The 24,860-nt window shown below is 35.2% G+C and overlaps 1 protein-coding gene across 2 annotated transcripts in view; it reads right to left on the bottom strand.

Annotated features, from left to right (window-relative positions):
* The window catches only part of LOC131432977 (protein Wnt-2), a 74,609-nt gene extending 54,310 nt beyond the window's left edge, over positions 1-20,299 (bottom strand). The window contains exon 1 of one of the 2 annotated variants that reach the window (XM_058599665.1): positions 19,973-20,299. The gene's annotated coding sequence lies outside the window, so the exon portion shown is untranslated. Of the gene's footprint in view, positions 1-15,807; positions 16,208-19,972 lie in introns of those variants that run through there. The other variant, XM_058599666.1, reaches the window with a different exon arrangement.
* Positions 20,300-24,860: the final 4,561 nt, after the last annotated feature.

Below are 24,860 nucleotides of genomic sequence, written 5' to 3'. Positions count from 1 at the left end.
AGAACTAATAAAGTTGATATAAAATCAATGAGCGTCCCGACGAGTGAAATAACGAGAGAATTTTAGGATTGACAAACCGTCTCTCAGGCACACAATACATAGTGATTTGTAGAGCTTAGTTGACATAAGCTATCCAATCATTATCGTACAATGTTGCTAGTTGATGGTGAAAGCTCTGGCCACTTGATCTTCGAACATGATCAACAGCCCAATAGTAGCTTTCAAATAGGCCTAGTTTTGTTGAAATCGGCTCAGCCATCTCTGAGAAAATTTAGTGGTAAGAATACAACGCTCTTTGTTGGTTACGCCGCTTATACCACAGTTCTCACAGTTCCGATGATATAATGGTATAAGTGACGTAAACGTCAAAACTCGTTACCGCTCGATTTTAGTGGATATGGATTAACTGATATCAATAATGTTAGGCTTGTTCGAGACTAGAATTTAGCTGTAAATCGATTTCAAAGATTATATGGCTGACACGTCAACACGTCTCCAAATTAGTTTTTTTCTGTTCGCCTAATTATTTCAGATAGTGACCTATGATCCTTTCAAATGTTTTAATGCTGATACACTTAGTTTGAGAAATGTTGCCGAATATTTAACAATGCTAACCGAATCAATCTGAATAAATTGGTGTCAAAAATGAGCCCTAATTAATGTCAGAAATTATCTTTAAAAAACCGTTAAAAATAGGTGAATAACTGTTTCGATGAAAGAGAAAGACATTATCACACTACTAGGTGGATTAAGAAAAGGTTTTCTAAATATATTCACCGACATTGTCAATAGGAAAATAATGTACCCGTGCTTCTATTGCGATGTCTTCCATATGAACTGAAATGTTGTATTTGACGTTCTCTTGCTTCACAAAGTGCAGATTGTTGTTGCTTTTGTTAGCGAATTAAGTTGCTTTGCTCTCTTTAACGAAATGCACGTATATTAAACTATTTATCTTATTCAATTGAAACTCTTACAGATCTTTGACATCGAGGTACATTCGTTAAGTAAAACTTCAACTTGTACAGGTGGCCGAAAAGAAGACCGGTAAGCGGTTTATTTTTTTCGACTATCTCCGACGGAGCACGAATGCAAGCTGAATAAATAGGTCTTGTTAGTTGATGGCTATAAAAACATACCGCGGTTTTACCTGCTCTGGCCTCCATTTGTGGAACTGCCAGAAGCAGGTATGTATATATATATATTTATATATATATATATATATATATATATATATATATGTATATATATATATATATATATATATATATATATATATATATATATATATATATATATATATATATATATATATATATATATATATATATATATATATATAGATTTAAAAAAAGTCTGATATACTGTTTTTGAAGAAATACATTAGGAATCAATACGAGTTCCAATCAATTTTAATTTTAAAATACATTACGTTTAAATTTATTCTTGAATCATATCGTTTTTTTGTGACAAAAAGTGAAATTTATTATTTTAAAGTTTGTTTTAATTATTTAAAATACGTTGGTTTTAATTGTCAGTAATCTTATAATCATCGAATTGAATTTCAAAGTTTTCGAAATCTTCATCGATTGATTCAAATGAACGTAATGTAAAATACGAACTTTTGTTGTTGCATGGGACAATTGGATTCGGATGTCATTCCGTTCCAGTTGTGTAAAGAAATCTTCAAAAAAAAAACGTAACGAATGTAGCTAGCTTATCATGGTTAAGCTCGGAAGCGAAAAGCGTTTTTTGTGAAATTATTTTCTTCCGATTCAAAAATGGAAACTTTCCTTCATTGTTTGTACATTCACGTTATGATTCATGTTCAGTTGTTTCCAGTTTATCAAAAAGGTAGTTTGTTACTTTCTGACGTTGATCTGTATTCAATAACATTGTCTAAAAACGTTGCTCAGCGCTCAGCGCTTCAGACACTGCGTTTGTGAAGTTTGTTAGTTATCTACATGTACGAGGTTTTCTATAAGTATATAACGTATAATACAGTTTTCTATGTAGAATACAAACACGGTACAAAACAAACAAACGCCATTCTTTTCTACCCCTATGAAATAAAAATTAGAAATGTATCTATCATTGCTATTGAGCTACATTTTTTTAAATGACTGGTTTTGTGTTTCGCCCTATGTTCCCATGCAACTATCGAATGTTTCAACCATGCGTCTCCATTGATGTAAAGTGGTCACTACAGCAAATCTCGCAAGACTCCGCTTGACTGACCATGTCATAACGATAAAAATCCTAGTAAAATAAGTCTTGAACCTGATGCGTTATTGAGTCGATTGAATTGAGAATTATAATTGATATAACGAAGTTCTTCATAGTTCCATACCGTTTAAAATTGACAAAAACTCAGTCGGAGAGTTGAATAACATATGTTCCAAGGATATCCGGAAGGTTATTGGGGCAAGACCGAGTGTGTATAGAAAATTGTTCTCACTTTAAGTTTGTGACCTGATACAAGCAAATATTTTCAATAAGTGCACTAAGATTGACCGAAATATATAGTTAGTTAAATATAGTTAAACACAAATCGTGTAAATTTTTGTCTTCTGAGCTCGACATATTCAAATGTCGAAAATGGCAAACATTGATTCAACACGCATGTATTAGGATGTATTCTCACGAACAGATAAATCAAATGTTATGTTCCTGTTTCAAAAAATAAATAAATTTACGAGAAATTAGAGTCTGACTGTCATGTGATGAATTACATTTCTATGAGTTACGTCTTAAGAGGAATTCAACAGTCAATAGTAAAAAATTGTAACGCAGCCTAGAGTCGTGATTAGCGTGTTTTTTTCTGATAGTTTTGAATCTGAATGTTCTCAATGAAAATGGCATACTCATCCCATTTTGTTTATTATGATTTATTATTCATGCGACCAATCATGAAGTCGAACTTCGGGTAAACAACTTCAGCTCAGCGCAACTCTCAAAATTTGTCTTGCTTAGTTTTCCCCTCGAATTTGAGACAATATTTTAACATGTACTAATTTCAGCTAGGGCGTAAAAGTGATTTTTATCGAAGAATCGTATAACTTTTGTGTATCTGGTCATCGAGATGAACTCTCAATGGTCTAATTAAAGTGAAGTAGTTGCTGGGCGTCAGTTGATGTGGAGATTTTCCGCGAAATGTTGCGAACAAAGAATAAAATTAATCATGAAGCATCAACTCAGGAGATGTTTTGCTGTTCGTCTCGCAGCTTATTTGAAATGTTTCGCGATTCGCTGAGCTGAGGAATATACGGAATCCGGCAAAAATAAGGTTATGAGTGAACCCTTAGCAAACTCAACTGTGGTTCACACAATTTTTTGTATATATTCTTACACACTGCATCTTACACAGAGACGTCAAAATGCTCTATAGCTCAGGGAGATAGTCCATGACTAAGAGTCGAAGGGTGTAAGGGACACTCGGTCCTCCAAACCTTCGGTTTTCACAGTGATTCCATAATCTTCAAAAGGCAAAACAAAAACCAATGAAGTGTCTAGTCTTGAAATTTTATGTAGGGTAAGGGTACCTCCATTCATCTCAACTTCACTATACGAAAGCCATTAAATAGAGTGAGCTCTGCATCTTGGTTCGATAAAATTACTTCAAGGGTAAGATGAAAATAGATGCACTCGCTTTAAGTTTTCGTGTCGCTATATCAACAGCATTGCCGTGTAATCGGCAAAATAATACAGCGACTTTACTAATGAGATGTCTATTGGCACGATAACCCTACTTTTTATTACAAATATTACAGTGTTATGTTGAAGTAAAAATATCAAGTCATTGCTTCCAACTGGTGATTCAAACTGACGTGCACGATAACTAAGGAACAGTTTGTCATATTTCCAAAAGTTTTTAAATTAGATTAAACAGCAATATACTTTACTATAATTACGTCGAGAGAAATGTGAACAAAAATTATCCGTCTTTTTGACCTTTTTTTCATATAGGAAGGCTATGTAATCACCTTCATGACGACTCATATACCATTCGACTAAGTTCGTCGAGATCACAAAACGTCTGTGTGAATGTGACACATAAGGTCACTCAATTTTCTCAGAAATGGCTGAACCTATTTTAACATACTCAGATTCAAATTAAATATTATCTAGTAGGCTGCTATTGAATTTCATCTTTATATGACTTCTGGTTCCGGAATTTCAAATTAATATGTGAAAATCATTCGGAAACTTCTAAACCGATTTCCATAAACTAAGATGCAAACAAAAAGTCCTTAAATTTTTTAAATATTCCTTGAAAATTTGATCAAGATCCGACTTTAGGTATTACAGGACGATAAGTAAAAAATGTACAATTTAATGAGTATTTTTTTACATGTGATGGTGGAGCGAGGTGCAAATTTTCTTAAAATTTTCTGGTAAATTCATATAGTCTTATTAGTCGGTTGATATATAAACTCACTTCAGAAAGAGAAACTCAACAACGGTTGAACCGATTCACACAAATCTTTATATAAATTAAAGCTCTCATTGTTTTATAATATACTGTGCAATTTCATCTAGATCCGACTTCCGGTATCGAAATTTTAGAACGATGAGTATCAAAACTTTAAATCCGTCAAACAAAACGATGATACAAACCTGGTACGTATTGGTACGTACTGGTACGGAAGAAGAAAACACCACCGCCTTTGCGAACTAAGCACACAACTTGCTTTGTTCAATTTCGTATAACGATTATAACTTAGTCTCAAAAGAAAGGTCCTATAGTTTCATAGGTTGCGGTTGAAATTCATCCGTTTTCCGATTCCGGAATAATAGGGTAAAACGTGCTTAAAATTTCAAGCCGTCGATAACGATTTGCGACGATGCAAAATTATGAAAAATTCTTTTAAATTTGATGTAACTGTTCACAAACTGAAGAGGTTATGTTAGTTTACACCCAAAGAAAATTTCTAATTTTTTCGAAGTTAAAAAAAAATGTTGACAGAATCTTCTAGTGATATTTTTGTAAATATAAGTGAATTGAAACAGGTCTTTCAATATCGATTTGGACCTTTTCGAGAATTTCAATATCGATTTTGGGCATTTCGAGAAAACACTGGGAATTGTCGGTTACGTCGCATGTACTATTATATCTCCTGAACCGGAAGTATTCGCCAAGATCCATCCTAGTTTGATAACTTGATTTTCAAATAAGCCTAAGTTTATCGAAAATCATTGAGTCATCATTGAGGAAATTTAGCCCATGAAAAATGAGTGGTTAGTCGGATACGTCACTTATACCATTATATCTTCGGAACCGGAAGTAAGAGCCATTTGATTTTCAAACATGATCATTGGCTCAGAGCTAAGAGTTCTAGGGTTGTTGAAATTGCCTTAGCCATTTCTTAGAGAACCGAGCAGTAAAAAACAAACACTTATAATATTATATCTCTGGAAGTGACAACTATTTGTTCTTCGATTTTGAACAATAGTTTGATAGAAGCTTTCAAACGAGTCAAAGGTAGCGGAAATCGGTTCAGCCATTGAGTGGTAAAAAAGTGCGTTTTGTCGTTAACGTCACTGCTACCATCATATCTTCTGAATAGGAAGTAACAGCTATTTGATCTTCGAATTTGATCAATGGTCTCATAGTTGCTTTCAAACGACCCTAAGGTGGCAAAAATCGTCTTAACCGTCTCCGAAAAAATCGAGCGGTATGAAAAATGTGCATTTTTTTGGTTTCCGTTACTTATACCATAACATCTCCGGAACCGGAAGTGTCAGTTATTCGATCTTTGAACTTGATCAATGACCCAACAGTAGCTTTGAAACGAGTCTAAGCTTGCTGAAATCGATTCAACTACCTCCGAGAAAATTGAGAGCTTTGTCGGTTACGTTACTTATACTATTATATCTGAAGAACTGGAAATGGCAGCCATTTGATTTTCGAACTGGAAATGGCAGCCATTTGATCTTCGAACTTGATCAACGGTTTGGTATTAGCTTTCAAATGAGCCTAAGTTTTTGGTAATTGAGCGATAAAACAATCGTTGAAAGGTGCACGCACATACACACAGATATTCTCCGATTTTCCGTCGAGTGGTATATAACACTATGGGTCTCCGTTCGAAAACCGAGTTCACCGAGTATTACCTTCTTATAAAGAAAGGCAAAAAACTGACAAAAGTGGCAGGAATTTAGAGCCAACGATATTTGGAAGATATCAACGCAACGATAGTTGCAATGCTGCTTGAATATTAAAAACGTGATTAATCCACCTCGCAGTGAGATGATACCTTTTATTATCATTCCACATGTGTTTTTTGCATGGGTATTCTTCGGTATTAAATGGCAAATTGAGATTTTAATCACTCAATACTCTGTAATGTCGAAACTAAATCGTATCGAATTTCAATCTTAACGTGTGACAATCGATTGAACATTTCACTTTAGAGTTTTTCGTCATTATTTATGGTACTTCCAGAGCCGGTATTTAGGAACTAGCATAACCCAAAATGATTCGTACGGCCATAAATTAATACGCCAAATAAGTTATTTCTTCTATATCTGTATGAATTTTGAAAACTCATCATCCTGTAATTCCAGAATTGGATAAAATTTACCAATTTTGTATGGGACCATAAGTCCTTTAATTCGAATTTTTATTTTTGAAGTTAGATTTGGCCTTTTTGAGAAAATGATTGAGCTTTGAGAAACGATTTGATACTGGAACCGGAATTCTAAAATAGGTGCAGCCGAAATCAGTTAAATTCACCTGAAGAGTGTGTAGACATCTTTGAGAAATTGTAGTGCGAATTAAATTTTTGGGTACCTTCCGAATCGAAAACTGAATATCGCTTAAACTGAAATAAATTTATTTGGTAATCCAAATCTGCCAACCCGATATAGCTGATTAAATTATAGATGGTTCTTAGATTTCATTTGAATCTTAGATCGGTTCAGCCATATATGAGAAAAATGAGTTGCATTATTTTAATTTCGTTTCACATATCATCCTGTGGTTCCGCAATCGAATATAAACTTAATTCAGGAACCTTGTTTGTATACTACTTGTTACTTTCATATGAATCTGAGTTTGTAGAAAACGGTTTAGCCATCTCCGAGAAAATTGAGTAAAATTATTTGTCACACACGCATTTGCTGATCTCGACGAACTGAGTCGAATGGTATATGGGAGTAATGTTCGTCCAGCATTTATTACTATAAGCAGTTTAAATCAAACGACTTATGATATTACTTTCAACTTGATAATGCTCCCATCACTTACTCGAACGATTATGATGCCAAAAACGAACCGTGCTAAAATCGGTCCGAAGCAAAGTGCCATGAAAAAACATGCTGTACACAGTTATTTTGATACTTAGAAACAATTGTATGTAACAGTATAAAAAATCGTGTTTCATCTGACTCCGAAACAGCGCTTTATCATCAAACGCGTAAAACTCCTACTACTGGAATAAGGCAAAAAGTCGTTTACACAAAATATAGATATCTTCGTTAAAAATGGACGGATTTTAACAATCTATGACTTGTTGAACAGCTATTACCGTGCGGAATCTAAGTCTAAAGACATATTCTGTTTTCAAGGTCAAATTTTGACAGAAAACTTTGAATAACTCAAAAAGTAATCATCCGATTTCAAAACCATTCAATAGCGTTCTGGGTGACGGGGAGACCTTTCATTTGCGACTAGTTTGATCAAAATCGGTCCAGCCATCTCTGAGATCTCGACCTCTTAGTTGACAACACACATACAGACACACACCCACGGACATTTGCTCAGTACGTCGAGCTGAATCGATTGGTATATTACATTCGGCCCTCCGGGCCTCGGAAAATTTTTCTAAAGTTCGTGCGAATTCTATACCTATTTTTTATGTATATAAAAAAAAGGTAAAAAGCAACGAACGATCATCGTTCGCTTTTGTTGGTCGATGGTCACTCTGATATTCGGACTTGTTCTTACATTCGGGTGCGAACGAAGCCGACACTGCATCGCTGCCTGAATGAAGGCCTATTCCTCACAGTTGATATTCGCATAAAACAAACGAATATTCATGCAGTGATAAACGTCAAAACTCAATTCGCGATGATCGTTCGTGCTCTTTCCGAAGCAAGCAAATTAAGACGTTTTCGTTTGTATTAGTACCTTACTTTTATGTGTATGTTGAACCTTATCCTACCACTCTTCCATTGCTGCTATCTAACGAGACTCGATGAATATATGTTATTAGATGAAGAATGCTTAAAGAAGAATGGGATCCAATGATCAGCGCATTAACGCTATTGGAACCAACTCGAGGAGTAAAGTAAATAAACGAATGACAAACAAATATTTAAAACGAATGCGCACTATTCCTATCAGCAACGAAAAATGTATTTGTAGATTCGGGTTCTCCACGAGTATTGCTTATTCGCTTTCACCCTTTGTTTTTTTTTGTGCGGTGCGGGTTTTGTTGAGATCATATTGTTTACCAAAACATATCCGGATCCCCTTCCCTACCTAATAACACATCTCCTATCCCGTGATGCTCGTGGTGATACAGTGGTACTCGCGGTCTCTAGAAACAACGAGTATCGGACTAACATTCCTTCCTTTCTCTCAGTAGCACAGCCTTTGGTCGTAGCCAGCGTCGTTATTGATCATTTAATAAAAAATCTTAGTGAGTGGGTATGTACAGTGAAAATGATTTTCATTGTTACATTCAATTGAAAAAATGATCAAAACTGAGTGGAAATGAATATGGAATTCATTTAGGTAAATTAACACATAAAATCTTTTGAGAAATCTCCTGTCTTTTGCTTGATATGTGAGCGCATACTTAACTGAAGTTTAATTTCATAAGATTCGATCATGTTTTTTTTATCACGGTAGTTTTCCATGCTATTTTGCATGAGAACCAATTCAGATCAGTTGAAAAATGAATGTGTAAATAAATAATTATTAAACCAAAAATTGTCTAAATACACACAGAAAGAAATAATGAAAAATACACGACATGTAAATCAATAGTAACATGGGTTAAATCGAAATTTGGATTGAAAACCACATGATGCAAAACTAAATTGGATTGAACTGAATTATCAATGAATAGAGCTGTATTTTTCAATCAACGCTCATTTTGCGATTAAATCATATTGAAATGTACAGAATTGTAAAGTAACTTTATGTTTAATTGCCTGCTCCAAATATGTGCATGAAAATAGATGTCAATTCAAACAAATATCTGTGCAGTTATACTTTCAATTGACCTCGAATATTAATCTCTATAAATTATTTATCTAAGTGCTTAAAAGAATCCTACTACTATTTACAATAGAATCTGAGCATTGAGCAAACATAAATCTTATGACGGTATTATTGTTATATTCATTTTCGACTCATTCTCAGAGAGTGCGAAATTAAATTTGTGGATTTAACACCGACATTTTCACCTTACAAATAATAGCTAATCAGATGACAATTTCCCAGTGTCCAATCGAAATAAAAACATCCCCACTGTTTCAAGTAGGATTCCTATTATAGTAATTGTCGGGTGAAGATGTTTATGTAAATGTATATAACAAGTTGGCAGTTTTGCGTTTAGTAACTGCACAATAATCTTGTCGTTAACTTATTCACCACAAGGTGCAGAGGTCGTTTGTACGTATGTGAGCGGTACTTCTTTGGTTTGATTAAGTGCGCTCGTCGATTCTGAATAATGTTGTATACTACAATTTGCAGCTTTAATTTATGTGTACTTTGCTTTTGCAATGTATAATCATAATAGCTATCGCGAACATACTGTTGACGTTGATTAAAACGGACTGGTTGAATGAGAAGAATGCCTTCAAGAAAAATACATTGAATACTCGAAGTAAAAGTAGCATGACTTTTAGTCGTGGTAGATTTAAAATAATATTTCATGTATTATTACATTGGTTATGAGTAAAATTTATTCACGCGCACTCAATCACTAATTATCATTACATCTATCATTACAATCTGAATGTTTCGAAATAGTTTCTTTTTTATAACATAATAACTTGAATGATGAATTGCCAGTCTGAATGTTTGTGGTAATTTGTTGTATGAGGAAACTATACAAATGCTTTAACTTTAACCGAGTTATTAAAAATCCAATTTGAGCTTCGAGATTTCACATTTTCAAAGTTTTCAATTACAGTTTGTTATCAAGATAGTCTATGAGATATTTCATCATTTGTAGGAAATGTTCGATCTCTTACATTACGAGTTGAAATTGGTTGCAGAGATTTGTTTAGGCAGTTAGAGTGAAGGATCTTGTGCCCTATCTATACAGTTCATTTCTGAACACGAAGTAGTTAGATACGCACGAAATTTATAGTGGATGCATAAATTCATGGAATTATTTGTTGTAGTAAGACGGTGAGAAATGTTATGGGTATTTTCACTCGAAATATAAATATTTAAACATGAGATGTAGCCAGGAACGTCGGCGTTTAGAAACGATTCGTTCAGAAGCTTAAGGTATGAGCTGGACAACAAATACTTAAAATCCTCACGACAATGCACAACACAAATGATTATATCTAAATTTACATCCCAAAATATGCCAAAAATTTGCTGATTTCACTGAATTTGACATCAAAACAGACAGAAAGCTCACATTTAAATATTAATGAAGTCTTTGTTTCAGGTCATGTGTAATATTCAACGTGTGCTTTAAACACCCGGGATGGCGGTTCAATGCATACGGCAATGGTCTTACACATCAGTTGTCACCGACCTGAAAGGATTCATAGTGTCAGTAGGATCGTAGTACTAATTATGCAATGATTATGTACGCTAAGAATCGGCTGTGAAGTCTGTTGAAACAGAAAGGCCAAATTCCACATAAGGGATTGTCCATAAAAGACGTCATGCCGCAAGGGGGAGGGGGTGTTTCACAAACTGTGACCTTTCATGACAGGGTGGAGGGTTGTTGGAATGTGACGTCCAATATTTTCAATGAGCGCATTTTTGAAACACCTAATTATATTACTGCTTTGTCCTATTTCCTGAAAAAATCTCCACAATGAACGTTTATATTCTTTTGGAAAACGTGTATTTGTTGATGTAAAAGCTTCTTCTTGTAAATTCGGAAAGGGGCGAGTGAATTAGCGAAATTCATAAATTTTGCCAAATACGAGTAAAAAAAGATGCCTTCCAACGGTTTATCTTAAGTTATGCACTGACAATTTTAGTCAATGTTCACGAGTTTGGGTGCATCAATCGCTTGGAATTATGGATTTTTTAACTTTCGGAAATCTAGGTAGTAAGCAGATGCGGAATATAAGCCACACAAAGAATGAAAGTATTTCAAAACGTTTGTTTGCTCGGTCGCTTCGAAATTTCATGCTTCTTGATGTAGTTGTCGTACGTTCGAGCCTCGGTCTGGAAGGATTCGTAGTGTCCGTAGGATCGTAGCACTAGCCATGCAATGGTTCTGTACACTCTGAATCGGCTGCGAAGTCTGTTGAAACAGAAGGTCAAATTTCACTACAGGAATGTAATACCAAAGCTTAGCTTGATGTATTTAAAATTCATTCTGCAATACCATGTTGGCGGAGTAATATCAGTAAAACCAGCAAATAACATTAACATATATGCTGTGAATATCAATAATTATAATGATAAGATAAACATGTTCAATCATAAAGCATGTCATGCAGTTGATTAATTTACCCTGTTTAGCCTGTTGTTGAATATCATACACAGAAGTAACAGCCCGGGTAGAAGTGATTTGCAAACCAATTATTAAAACCAAACATCTCAATGGTAGAAAAGAATAATATTTAGTTTGAAATAAGAGTTAAAATATCAAAAATCATTGCAAAGTCTGCATGAGAATATAACAACAAAATATATAATTCTGCCATTGTAGCATCAAAGCAAGAGCAAAACATTTATAGAAGACGATTTTTTCAATAATTTGATTTTCTAGCATTGAGAATAGTATATGATACGAATTTCTTTTGATTCTGATGCAGTTCATTCAATTGTATTCCATTTGAAAAAGGAACCACTGGATCAATTGTACTTAATGAAATTGGTATGCCTCATCAATAACGAAATAAGATATAATAACAAATCTTGATGCTAAATAGATATTGTCTAATCTATCAAGAAGACTGTTTCGATGAATTATCAAGAAACTGTGAAGTATTGCTATGACAGTACAGGAACATCAAGACAAGATATGATGGTAAAATTTGCTATAAATGTGATTTTTGTTTTCTATTCCCATCTACCCGGGACGAGTGCAGGTTTTGCTACGGCAATTCAAACGCGTCTTTCAAACGCAGCGCATGCTGTGTGCTCAAACCCTGTGTTCCTGTTACCTCCATAAATTAAATTCATGTCAAAAAGCGTTTTTTTGAGTTTAATCAAAATAGTGTATCATCATAAACATCAGCATCAACCAGCTGGATATGAAACAAAGTCTTTTGTCGCTCTAATCACTATGTAGTGTGAAATAGTTTTTTAAACTAATTTTGCATGAAGCATTGCTATTGCGTAGAGAATGCTGTCAAATTAATAATATCAATGTGATTACGACTCAAACTTATTATTTTCATGAAACTTTCATCTAGCATTTATTTCTCTTAATCTAGTATTCATTTTATTGCGAATGAAATCATCATTTCTCAGCCCTGTATGCTACAGATGATATAAATGTTTTATCGATTCCAATCAAATACTTTTGTTAAATTATATAATTAATATTAGTAAAATAATTTCGATGGTTTTGTAGTTTTAAGGATACTTTTTAATCTAATGACAGCATGAAATAAATTGATGTTTCCCCCATATTCGTATGATTTGTCGTACATATTGAGTATGTAAAGACTGTCCCAGAAAGTATGGACGCAACCAAAAACCGCTGTCATTTCGCAATGGTTCAGAATCTGTCAATTTTTATGGCTACGTTCTGTTGTTTACACTCTTCCCTAACCACTTGTGCAGTTGTTTATTCGTTTTCATTAGTTTGTTTCGAAATGCGTGGACTTTCAGCGTCGAAAGAAATTGACGACAGAACGTCGAATAATTGTGTACAAATGGTGCACAGAACGCGGAGTGTCACTGTGAAGCCACGATATGTCCAAACACTGCACTGCACAGCGTGCTTCATATAATCACCGCCACCACGTGTATTGAGAATGCCATTGGGTGCCAGTGCACAAAGAGAAACACAAAACTCAATATCCGAAGCCACGGTGCTCGTGGCGCTGTTTTATTTTCGGCACTGGTGTTTCAAGTTTCGGCATACACCGAAACCGCGTGTTTTCAGTTTCGTTAAACACCGGAGCCGAGTGTTTTCATTCGTTGGTTATATTGTCAATCAATTGAATTCAATTAGACGCGTATTGATGAAAAAAGAATTGTTCATTCAAACGCATTTTTCGTCATATCGTGGCGCTATAGGTGCTTATAGTACAAGCTACGTATAAGATAAAATCGGAAACACTCGGCTTCGGTGTTTGCCGAAGTCAGGAGCACTCGACTTCAGTGCTGCCCGAAAATCCAAGCACCGGTGGTTGACAATTACACGACCACCGCTACGGGTGCTTTTTCTGCTGCGTTCGGTGTGTGTTTTTCAACACGGGCACGAAGCGTAGCATTCAATACTCCTGGTGGTGTGCTCACGAGTGAAGGTGAGTACCGTGCAGAACGGATCCGTGTTTTTGCCATGCCTGCTGTGAAAGATAGCAAAAATGGAAGAAGTAAGTGAAAAAGCCTTGCGAAATTCAATCAGGAAGTTCGGTGAGGATATCACCTTTGAGGATAAGCCGAAAACGGGTCGAAAAAAGGTCCTCAGCTAACCCTCAGTTGGATAAACGTATACTGAAGGCGTTCGAGCAAAAGAAGGAGTTTTCAGTTCGGGGTGTGCAAATAAAAAGCAGAAACAACCAAAACGTAGTCCGAAACAAGAAGCATCGAACAGGCCGAGGGTTTGAAAGCTGTACAATACGATTCTTGCTGGAAATTTTAACTGCATAATCATGGACGACGAAACCTACGTGAAACTCGATTACAAATCCTTGCCGGGACCACAATATTATACGGTGCGAGAAGGGCAAGTGTTAAACCAGTCCGAGACATCGATTGAAATCGAAAAAAATGGTAAGAAAGCTATGGCCTGGCAAGCAATTTGTAGCTGCGGTAAGATTTCGAAACCCTTCATCACTACTGCTTCAATGAACAGCGAAATATACATCAAGGAATGTTTACAAAAACGACTTCTACCCATGATTCAAAGCCACAAGGATCCTGTTGTATTCTGGCGAGATCTTGCTTCTTGCCACTACTCGAAATCAACGGTAGAATGGTATACTACCAAAAATGTCACTTTCGTCCCCAAAAACATGAATCCACCAAATTGCCCACAACTTCGACCAATTGAGGAATTTTGGGCATTATCGAAGGCACATCTTAGGAAACATGTCTCGCCAGCCGAAACCATTCAACAGTTCGAAAAACATTGGAAAAAAGTGTCAAAACTTGTCGCCAAGAAGTCTGTACGGAATTTAATGAGAAACGTTCGCAAAAATATGCGCCAGCTAGTCTACAATGCCTAAGTAGCAAATGTTGAGAATAATATTCTGTTGTTGTAGTCTAATATTATCAGTATATCGAATAAAATTTGAATATCTAACACTTGTGAATTATTTACAGCGAAATCACAGTGCGTCCATACTTTCTGGGACAGTCTTTATTGAGAAATTTTTTTTATTTATTTGAATTCGTGACATGTAACATAGGGGGTGTGGAGGGTCTTTGCTGCTGTGAAAATTTGTGACAAAAGGGGGGGACAGTCAAAAACCGTTAAAAAGCGTGACTAAGGAATGTAATGCCAAGACTATGCCCTTCAACAAAAACCTGTTTTAATCCACCTAGTGGTGTAATGATGCCTTTCTCATGTACATATAATGTTGTGGTATTCCATTCAAAATTTTTCTCTTCGATTTTTGAAACAAACCAAGAGATTGTTTGTGCATTAACTAGTATAACATACAGAATAAAACAATGCTTTGATTGCGAAAGTCATCCACATTTCCACAAACCAAAGTCGTACGGCCACCATCTAACATGGCACAAAAACTCTTCTAGTACGCACTCTAAATTATGATTTAAATGTTTGTTGTATCCGAAAATATTTTAAGTGACGGCGTACAATATTTAACACACTTTACCCAGAACCGAAAGTCAGATCCGGATGAAATTCAGGAATTCCGTATGGGATCGGAAGACCTTTCATTTGACTATAGGTTTGTCAAAATCGGTCAAACCATCGCTGAGAAAAGTGAGTGAGATCTATTTTGGTATATATGACCACTATTTCTGGTTCTTCCGGAACCGGATATCGGAAACCAGGATAGCCGGAATCGGTTTGTTTAGTTGCCTACTGATAATGACTATCGATTTGTGTAGTTTTGAGACCTGTTTAGAAAATTTTTTACGTCTTTTGTTTCGCCGGTTTAAGTGACGGAGTACAATATTGAACACACTTTACCCTATAACTCCGGAATCGGAAGTCGAATCCGGATGAAATTCAGGAATTCCGTATGAGACCACGAGACCTTTCATTTGAATCTAAGTTTGTCAAAATCGGTTCAACCATCTCCGAGAACACCTAGTGAGATTATTTGACACATACACACACACATACATACACACACACACACACACACACACACACACACACACACACACACACACACACACACACACACACACACACACACACACACACACACACACACACACACTACTCTTAAATCTACTGGTTGTCATAATAAAATGAATAAATGAAAATACTCTACCTAAAAATGTCAACTCGAAATGCTGTGTAGTTAATCATTTGCATAATTGTAAATAGAAAATTTCTGACAAATCGGCATATAAAATTAGTGATATGTGACTTGGACGAATTGAGTAAACCACCATTACGTTTTTAGTATCGTTACTGTGTATGAGAAAAAAAAATCACCCAGCATTGAGGAAGCTCGAAGCCTGATTTGGATAAATTTAAATAGCAACTACCTGAGTAGATGTAAATAGCCAACAAAGATCAAAATAATAACAAATTTTGTCCTCGAATCTTGTCTTTATGTCTCTGTGCAGTTATAGAAGAAACTGTACAATATTTGTTTAGCATCAAAATTAGTGATTATATCTTATTTTGTTATTGATCAGGTATTCCAATTTCATTTTGAACAAATGATCCAGTACACAGCAAAAAGATTTGAAATTTACAGCTGACAGAAATCTACATATGACTCAATTCACAAGAAACTAATTCGTAAAATAACTGAATTTTGCAAGAAAGTAAAATAACTGAATTTTGCAAGAAGTTTTCAAATCGGTACAGCTGAGAGTCAAATATCCTCCGTACTTTTAGAGCCGAAATCCTGATCTGCATGATATTAAACAAAAGTTTATGAAATATATGACTGTTCATTTGACCCTAAGTTTGTAAAAGGGATTCAACCATCTCTGAGAAATCGATGTAAGTTTGTTTTTGAAAATTTCTTGTTATTTCGCAAGTGGGAATCGACATAATCGAAGTGAGTTTTTACGACAAAACGCTATCTATACCTGCAAATTTTAAGTATTTACTGACTAGTTTTAAGGTATATGCCCTCTATTTATTCAATAATATAATTTTGAAGGCACACTGCTGAAGCTCTAAGGTGACGAGGGCAGCATTTGATCTTATTTACATCGTCACTTACAGAAACACTCACTTGAAATTATTTTTAAGTCAGACTCAGATAATTTTTTTTGCCATGTATTGAACTATGAGTGCTAAAACTGAAATCAAAGTTTGAGGATATCGATCCATTAATTCGGAGCATTTTATTTCCTTCTTTTGTATCAATTATCCTGTAATTCCGAAACGACCTCCGGTTTCAAATTGATAACATAGTCTTTCTAAATGATAATGGCATTTGATTGCACAAAATGACTCTTTACAGGAAGAGTCTCAGTCTGACATATTTTTTTTTTTCAACAGCCCTTTCGAAGCTATGCTGTCCGTTTCTGTATGTACATACGTCGTTTGATATTTGCAATCTTGTTAAGCTAGAACTATACCACATCAAGGCTTTGGATAAGCTCCATAATTGTTCTAGTTTTTTCTTTCTTCGTGAATACGTAAATATTTCTACATAATTTAAATTTGCTTAAAGGGCAACACGACAAAGTTTGCGATTTGCAACTATGTTTCCAAATTATTCTTTTACGATTATTGATATAATATATTATGTAGCTTGAGAGTGATTAGTTTCACAATCGTTTTTAATACGTTCGAGAAATATTTGTTAACATTTCTAAAATAAAAAGCAATTCTACAACTGTGCAACATGTTTCAATTTCAACAAGTTTAGTAGTCACGTTATCTTCGAGTTGTCAAGCATCTATGAAACCTAATGTTACATAAATTAAATTACAATGTAAGTTTTGTGATCAAAAACATATTTGTGGTTCAGGAAGAAAAATGTCGGATAATATAAATAATAAGGAACTCATTTTTTGTAATAGTACTTTGATTCACAGTGATTAAAAAGCATTCAACGTTCACTATTTTACATATTATTCATGATAACTTACTTCAAATCTAAAAAAATATAATGTCCAGGCGAAAATATTAACCAAAAGAGTAATAAAACAACATCAGCGTAATATACTTTTAGCTTCTGTTTCGAGCTGGTTATATAAATTTGTGGATACATTTAACCTTCGGCCAACAAACTAAAGGTAGAAACCGGGACAAAATAAACGTATATAATAGAAATAATGTATATTCAAAGTTTATTGTGTCACTCAATACATATTCAGCATCAAATCTCAAATAAGTTTATTGCTGATCAAAGCGGTATATGTATGAGCATTTTGCCAAAAACTTGTTCTCGCGCATATAAATTATAATAATATATAGCTGATCAGTTCCATTTGCTCCACATTCACAACATGATTTAGAACGTCACAATATTTGTACCATGTGAGTTTACGACCCATTAAAAAGACATCAACGGCTTGAGTCGATTTCGTGCACTAATAAATACATATATTTCGATCATCTAAGTATTGCTTGAATTTTGCATTTTTAATGAAGCATGTTTCAAATCTTCGTGAATTGTAACGAAAGACTTGCCCATTGCCATGGTTCAAAAAGCGACGAACCTGGAAATGCTTAGCGTATTACTCACTCACAGTTCATGGAATGAGCGGATAAAACGAAACGACTAGACCTTTTGAAGCAGCATGTCATCGCAACCCCCTTCATCAAATTAACAATCATCATCAACATTATCATCATTACGACTGCTCCGTTGAAACTCGAGCTACCCATTAAATGCTTTTCTCTTCTGTCTTTTCCTTTCCAGCGCACTTTACTAAGCTAAGTTCGCATGATATTTCATCTATCAGAGAGCACTTCTGACCGGTTAGTTCTTTATCCAATGTATACGTGTTTGTCTTAATCACAGCTCCATAAATCAGCAGGTAGCAAAATTTGCAGAAATCGGCTGGTCCCATGCTTCCTTTGTTATCGCTCCCTAAATTGGGCGATTGTTTCTTGGAAATAGGCATGCCACGGAATGGGGTTGTATATACCTCCGATTTTCATGATAATAGAATTTTATTAACGTTTATGTATTTTTGATTTTCCCGAGATTCATTACCAAAAAACGACAATCATCGTTTCCTGTAGATAACGAAAAAAATTAATATTAATTCAGATAATAGCAATAGAACATGTTCTGGCTGTTCATACGATTGCAATACATTATTAAAATTTTGCGGTTAAGACAATAAGAGACATCTGTGGTAATTGTCATATTTGCGGAACTTAGTTTTCCACCAAATGTATTACACACAAAGAAAATAAGATCATTATACTTCCAGAATTTTAACCACGTTGACAGAAGTAATTATTTCTACCACACCTAAATTAAGGCACAATTTACAATCTTAAGAAAACGGCCATAGTTGCAGAGCACAAAAACAGTTTTCTTCGCTGTCGTTCAGCGGAAATTCAAAAAACGGACTTTTGATCGACTCTCCCTGAATGTTTTCAGAATTAAGAAAATTATTCAAAAAAATTCTATTGCATAGTTATTTTTAAGCAAGAGTCTATTTGAAGTATGAATATCATGAAAAAGTATACACCAACATAGCTATCACTATATTTTCCGCTAAGTTCAAAATGAACAAATTCATTCAATCAACCAAAAAGATTTAAAGCATATCCAACTACCTAATCGAACAGGATTAGAGTCGTTGATCAAATATCCTTCCCATCATATATTTTATGAAAGATTTGCTGTAACATCTAAATTGTAGGTTTTCAGTTTAATAAGAAAAGTAAGAAAGAGCTTAAAATGAACAATACACACATCAATCGAAATGTCAGGTGCCAGAAATGAGAAATCAATGCGAAGCATATAATTATCGTTCTACTCAAGCCACAAGAGTGCTCTGATCATATATTATCATTTTTTAAGGTCTTCCAAACACTATCGGATAGCCAACGCTATTTTCTCTCAATGTTAAAAAGTAAGATTTGCTTTCCGCTGAGTTTGCTGCCACCTGCTATTATACATAATTGATGAATCACTATTTCGTATTTCACTTTACTAAATTACACTAACAGATTCATTCGGTGAAAACTTAATCGTCACTTATAAAACATCAACTCAACACCTACTAAAACAAGACATTTTTATGCTTAACATTTGAATCTGAAATTACTCCTTGAGCCAGTGTCATGCATTTTTGTTCTTCCATTCGGTATAATCTTCGTTGGCACACTCAGCCGTTTCTTCCATTTTCGTCCACTAGCCTTTCAAGATTGTTAAACTTGTGATAAAATATCAACTTAAAAAAATATATAACAACAGAGATAACATCCGAGATAGTTGAATCCGTTGAATCTTCTTTTCAATATGGCTTTTAAGTAGCAGGACGAAGAAGCAACCAACCAACCAGCAACAATAAGACAATGTGCAGTGAGAAAAAAATGCATCATCGAGCCCGTCTCCAAAACTCCTAAAACACGGTGGTCACCAAAGAAACGAAGATTTATAGGAAGCAGCACACTGCCGCTCGGATATACTGTGTTGATAGAAACCAATGATGCCTGACGGCGTGTTGATACCGACAAACCGCGCACCGTCACCGTATAAGCGACCGCCACCGCTAAGTGGAATAGAAGGAACGGGCAAGAATGAAATGATTGCCACGAGAGATCACATGCGACCACGAACCGCGAACGGACTCGAGAGCGCCACCAAAACGTATTCCTACCGGCTTGGTTGGCGAAGGTAAACTGAGACCTGGGAAATAGTTGGAGCACAAGCACAAGATTCGATTCGAAAATGGCCTATCTTCAACGAAAAGATACACGACACGAACGAGATGCAACATCCTCTCTGCGATCACTGTGGGATGATCGTTTTCGTTAGTGGTAAAAAGATTCGAGTGTGGAATTTTCTTTTCATATTTTATTTGATAACCAGAAATGATTCCATTGTTTGGTGTTAATTTAATATGTGGAATAGTTTAGAATAATGTAATTGCCATAATTGATGCTAGGTTTGCGTAATGAGTATACCCAAGAAACAGATTTTGTTATGGTAGCATATTATCGACCAGTTTGCAACGAAAAGATGGAAAGTAACTAACATATTCCCACTTGTGAGACTCCAAAATTCAATTTTTTCTGTTGACTAGCGATATATAAAAGATTTGTTAAAATCAGTTTTCGTTTCGTTGCAATGTTGTAATAGAATAACTTATCTTACCATAATCTGAAAATGGCTTGTTTTCAAGTAACAAATTGTAACAAAAAACATTGTATAATGATAAAAAATAAATAAACAAATGAAAAAATAAAACATCCAGCTAAGACTCTTTTTTATAAAAGACCCTTTAACTTGCGTCATTCCGTTTCTGAAAACTTATATTAATATTATTGGTTTTTGTCTTTAATAGAACATTTTCTATATCATAACATTGCGAAAATCAATCGACAGCTATCGGAGTTAGTGCTGAAGTTGACCTAATATGTTTCTTGGTTTTCCCTATGGATGACATTTTATACTTTGGGTTGCGGTTTGTACTACATAGGTGTCAAATCATCTCGTTGTATTGATAGTCGAATCTGTGTTGACGACGTTTACGTTTTTTAAAAAAATTCTTTCAATCAGCTTTTGTCGCGCACATCGACTTTAGAACCAAATTTAAGCATATGCGCAATGAATTACTTATCATGTTAATTTGAGAAAAAAACTGTCCGTGCGCTTGTAAAAGCTTATTACGATCGTGATCTAACTTTTCGAACATGTAAAACGCGGTTTCGAAAATTCAAAGAAGGTGATTTCGACCTTGACGACGTCGTACGCTCCGTCAAACGAAACTTGTTTAATGACACCGAATTGCAAGCACTAATGAATGAAGAACAAATGTAACGACAGCTTGCAGAAGCGCTAGAAGTTCAATAGCAAGTAATTTCTAAATGTCTAGATAACATGGGAAAGATTCAGAAGGGGTTTCGCATGAACTGACCGAGAGACAAACTGAGAACCGAAATGTGACGTGTATTTCACACGCTGCTTTGACCAAGCAAAAGAAAGTCTACCGACCAGAATATAGAGATAGACGGAGAAAGGTGTTTTTGCTCCTCGACAATGCACCATCGTGGTAGTCAAAAGGTGTTTGCAGGGTGCTCTCCAACGGAAAGTGCTTGACAACGCTGTTTACTCATCAGAATGGGCCCCATCAGACTACTATCTCTTTGCTTTGTTGGGCGCGTACGTTCTGAGCAACGCTCCGATTTATTCGGAAATTTGCGAAAATCACTGGATTTTGGTTCAACACCAAAATCAGTTAATTTTTCTAGCAAGGTGCACAAATTACCAGAAAGATGGTCAAAGTTTGTAGAAAGCGATAACAGTGTTTTTAGCAGAAAAATTTTGTTGAACACGATGATACAATCAGTTTTTCAATATTTTCAATATTTCGGCGTTCATGTGGGGTGACGCAGCCACTGTGAAATGAACGCAAGCAAGAGGCCGGAATTTCAACATTAGGCAAACATGTATTTACCGACATTGATTTCCTGCCGTCAGATATCATTGACCGACAAAATGCCGACACAAATGCTGACGAACGAGCATGCACTCCAATCATTTGCGACGGAGAACAAGAATTGACAGCAGAACTTCCAAATATCGGTGGCGCATTAGAAATCCGAAGTGCAGACAATTCATTGTCGAGCTCAGACAATCGCGATGCAATCATCGATGAAGTTCTCCCGTCAAAAGCTGCGCCGCGCAAACAAATCAATCGTAGCTGCAGTTTTGATGGATTCATCATACACAGTTAAAAATATTTACATCTATTTTCATGCACATATTTGGAGCAGGAAATTGAATATAAATATCCTCAGATCAAAATCAAAACTAAGCGTAAATTAAAATATGTTGTATAATTCATTGAATAATCTCTAATTTACTTTTACATCGATGATGGTTTTCAATCAAATTGTTGATTCAATTGATGTCTCTTTCAAAGTATCATTGAATTACATGTCGTGTAAATTTAATTTTTTTTTTCTGTGTAGAACGAAACGAAACAATCACTGTTTTGCATTCAAGCTTGCCAACTGATTGTTTAAAATTTTATCATAAAATAATGGTACCATTGGAAATATGGGTTCTTGGACTAAATAACCCATCAATTTGAAATCGACATACCTTGCCATTTACAACTCCTGCAATCATTGTTTTTTGAAACACACAGAAAGAAATAATGAAATTTACACGACATGTAAATCAATAGTAACATGGAATAGACATGGGTTGAATCGAAATTTTGATTGAAAACTGTCATCGATGCAAAACTAAATCGGATTGCATTGAATTTTCAGACGACAACAAAAGTTCGTTTATCATCGTTTGGACTGAAGCGGCCTACAAATACCTAAAAATCGGTAGAGATGCCGCACACAAACTATAGGACAGATGTGGCCTTTTCAATATGAAACCCGTGACGTAAAATGCGCTGATTCTTGATCGAATAATGTTTTGCTTCTCATTTACAGTATGCAAAATGCCTACCCAATATAAAAGGAAGGCTAATGAAATTAGAAATCTTCGGACACCCAAATATGTATAAGCATCCATGACATGTGTCAAAGAAGGACAGAAGAAATTTTTAATTTTTCTTCGTCTCAATTTTCTCCTTTATCAGAAAGTTCCCGAAATCACCAACTTGTGGCACTCTCATTAACCCGATTAGATTTTATTATATTTTTTAGGTTGCCCCATCTTTCATTGATATTCTATCAAATTTCCAGCTTGATACATGGACATTTGTAAAAGTTACGCTGTATTAAGTACATCTGCGATTGTGCGTGCCCTCGGTCCAAAGCCGCCGAGAGAAGGAGGCGGGCCAGGGGGATTTCAATTAAATTATCCGGAATTAAATTCGTTTATCGTGTAAAAACAACGACTTCACTCCATCTTGGAGGATTGAACAAGCAAAAAAAAATTCATTGATTGAAAGTCGGCAAAATAATATGGCGACTCCACAAATGATACTAAATTGGTACAATAGTCCTACTATATAAGGACCGACTGTTCAACTAAGGGCGGAAACAATGAGGAAGAGTGTGTTCAAGTTCGCGTTAGTGTGACAATTTCTACCAACTTTGATTGAAATGGTATCATAAGACACAATTGAATTTTATCCGGAATTAAATTCGGAGGAATTAATATTAGAAACATAACTGACTGACTTGAATACTAATAAAACTGACACATATAAGGTTTTCTGTTTTGCACAGTAGTATAAAGCGCCTTGTAGTAGTATAAAGCGCTCTTGTTAGCTAAAACGATCCCTTCCTTTTCTAAAGCATTCAGGAATCAAGAATCAGAGCTAATTGGCTCAAGTGGCACGTTCCCCTGGTTATTTGGAGATTTGTACCTTGCTGTGACTTCTCATCATTTTTCTAATGGGAAATAAAGGATAAAATAAGATTATGTCGGCACTCAGTATTGTATAAGTGCAAATAAATAGAAATGCATTTATTAGTAATGGCATTATCTCACCTGGTATTACAAATGTTTCGTTTGTGTTTGCATTATCTAAGCTCCTTCAGCCATTCAGTCTTCGGCACGGAAATACACTTTGACTTGCGAGCTCCCGTTTTAGTGGCCTTTTACGACATGGAACAGGAAACCAGGGGATGAATTCTTGGTTGAAATAGTTCTGCCGGATTCCACACGGCTTACCTGTTTGGTGTACTTATACCATCATGATAGGTGAACCGTGGTGTTATTCTTAGCCAGTTGGGATCCCCTGTCGACACTGCATGGCTATCTAGGCTGCTCAGAAATGGATGTTGACATTGAAGGTCAATTTTAATTATGGCCGAGCAGTCGTACTCAAAGTAGTATAAATTCGGCTAAAACGACTCCCATTCCTTTTTTAAGCAATCAAGACTATTCTAAATTGAAGTTTTATCACTAATATCAGCTTTTCGTAGGATCTTTCAGATATGCAAGTTGGGCAATTATCGTATGCTGTTAATATATAAATTAAACTGAAAATATCATTACGCAGATTTTCGATGTAAGATTTTTAGTCGACTAAATAAGAAGTTTATCCATACAAAACGTCTAATAGTCGGTTGCTACTTAGTAACTAACTTTTAGTAGTGTCAATGTCTCTATTCGTGGTTAAAACATACAAAGAAACAAAGTCTTGTCTATGATATAAAAGTTTTTTCAAAACAGTTACTCTATGGATATTATGCTCACTCTCTATTCAGCAGTATACTTCGATTCACAATATTATTTTATAGATTTAT

The sequence above is a fragment of the Malaya genurostris genome, chromosome 2 (assembly GCF_030247185.1).
Source record: "Malaya genurostris strain Urasoe2022 chromosome 2, Malgen_1.1, whole genome shotgun sequence".
NCBI classification, from domain to species: Eukaryota; Metazoa; Arthropoda; class Insecta; order Diptera; family Culicidae; genus Malaya; species Malaya genurostris.
This window is presented reverse-complemented; position numbering and strand designations above follow the sequence as displayed.